At 45.7% G+C, this 2,454-nt stretch overlaps 1 pseudogene; it reads right to left on the reverse strand.

Annotated features, from left to right (window-relative positions):
* Positions 1–771: 771 nt before the first annotated feature.
* On the reverse strand, positions 772–890 carry LOC139275351 (5S ribosomal RNA; annotated as a pseudogene).
* Positions 891–2,454: the final 1,564 nt, after the last annotated feature.

The following is a 2,454-nucleotide window of genomic DNA, read 5'->3' on the forward strand; positions in this document are numbered from 1 at the left end:
AGCTAATGTAACGCCTCTGTTTAAAAAAGGGGGCAGACAAAAGGCAGGTAACTATAGGCCGGTTAGTTTAACATCTGTAGTGGGGAAAATGCTTGAAACTATCATTAAGGAAGAAATAGCGGGACATCTAGATAGGAATAGTGCAATCAAGCAGACGCAACATGGATTCATGAAGGGGAAATCATGATTAACTAATTTACTGGAATTCTTTGAGGATATAACGAGCATGGTGGATAGAGGTGTACCGATGGATGTGGTGTATTTAGATTTCCAAAAGGCATTCGATAAGGTGCCACACAAAAGGTTACTGCAGAAGATAAAGGTACGCGGAGTCAGAGGAAATGTATTAGCATGGATCGAGAATTGGCTGGCGAACAGAAAGCAGAGAGTCGGGATAAATGGGTCCTTTTCGGGTTGGAAATCGGTGGTTAGTGGTGTGCCACAGGGATCGGTGCTGGGACCACAACTGTTTACAATATACATAGATGACCTGGAAGAGGGGACAGAGTGTAGTGTAACAAAATTTGCAGATGACACAAAGATTAGTGGGAAAGCGGGTTGTGTAGAGGACACAGAGAGGCTGCAAAGAGATTTAGATAGGTTAAGCGAATGGGCTAAGGTTTGGCAGATGGAATACAATGTCGGAAAGTGTGAGGTCATCCACCTTGGGAGAAAAAAACAGTAAAAGGGAATATTATTTGAATGGGGAGAAATTACAACATGCTGCGGTGCAGAGGGACCTGGGGGTCCTTGTGCATGAAACTCTTTTAGGACCTACTGCACCTGGTATTCCCAGGCAGTCTCCCATCCAAGTACTAACCAGGCCTGACTCTGCTTAGCTTCCGAGATCAGACGAGATCGGGCGTTTTCAGACTAGTGTGGATCCCAAAAAGTTAGTTTGCAGGTGCAGCAGGTAATCAGGAAGGCGAATGGAATGTTGCCTTCATTGCAAGAGGGATGGAGTACAAAAGCAAGGAAGTCCTTCTACAACTGTATAGGGTATTGGTGAGGCCGCACCTGGAGTACTGCATGCAGTTTTGGTCACCTTACTTAAGGAAGGATATATTAGCTTTGGAGTGGGTACAGAGACGATTCACTAGGCTGATTCCGGAGATGAGGGGGTTACCTTATGATGATAGATTGAGTAGACTGGGTCTTTACTCGTTGAAGTTCAGAAGGATGAGGGGTGATCTTATAGAAACATTTAAAATAATGAAAGGGATAGACAAGATAGAGGTAGAGAGGTTGTTTCCACTGGTCGGCGAGACTAGAACTGGGGGGCACAGCCTCAAAATACGGGGGAGCCAATTTAAAACCGAGTTGAGAAGGAATTTCTTCTCCCAGAGGTTTGTGAATCTGTGGAGTTCTCTGACCAAGGAAGCAGTTGAGGCTAGCTCATTGAATGTATTCAAGTCACAGATAGATAGATTTTTAACCAATAAGGGAATTAAGGGTTATGGGGAACGGGCAGGTAAGTGGAGCTGAGTCCACGGCCAGATCAGCCATGATCTTGTTGAATGGCGGAGCAGGCTCGAGGGGCTAGATGGCCTACTCCTGTTCCTAATTCTTATGTCCTCTGGCTCATTATTGATTGACTCGCACCCATGTCCAATTCCATCGATACTAGCACACCATTAAGTTTTACATTAATCATTATCGGTTGGCTCTTTGTTAGGAATGAATACAGTCCATACAATTTCTTCTCTGGTATCTCAGATTGCATATCCGGATCCGCGCTAGACTGGTCATCATCCTCCACATGGTGTGTCGCAGCACTCTTGCTCCGTTGCAGACACATGCGCTGGAGATGCCCCACTCACGACCAGCCTTTAAAAATACACTGTTTAAACTGACACTGATGATGCTGATGATTTCCCCCACAATGCCAACACGGTGATATCGGATTAATTCCCATTGGCAGACTTTGAGCAGCCACAGCTTTCACGTACGCAGTAGTGTAGGCCCTGCCATATGCAGCTCTGCCAAACGACGATACTATCTTGTTTACAGTGCTTGTCGAGTTCTGATTTTTCAATGATATCTGCTTTAAGCTTTTGTCCGTCGTCATGCATGATTGGGCAATTGTGATGGCCTTGCTCAAATCCAGCGTCTCCGCCGCCAGTAGCTTACGCAGGATCACCTCGTGGTTGATGCCGATTATAAAGAAGTCCCGCAGCATGTCCCCCAATGCAGTTTTGAACTTACATGGTTCAGCTAGACGTCTAAGGTCAGCAACGAATTCCGATAAATCCTGGCCCTCAGAACAAACGTGCGTATAGAATCGATATCTTGAGATGATGATGCCTTCATCTGGTTTGAGATGGTCACGTACCAGAGCACACAATTTTTCATAATCCTTGTCCGTTGGACTTAAGGGCGAGAGGAGATTCTTTATGAATCCATAGATTTTCGGACCACAAACCGTGAGGAGGACCGCCCAACGCCGAACTGTGT

This window comes from Pristiophorus japonicus, chromosome 10, assembly GCF_044704955.1.
Source record: "Pristiophorus japonicus isolate sPriJap1 chromosome 10, sPriJap1.hap1, whole genome shotgun sequence".
Lineage (NCBI taxonomy): Eukaryota > Metazoa > Chordata > Chondrichthyes > Pristiophoridae > Pristiophorus > Pristiophorus japonicus.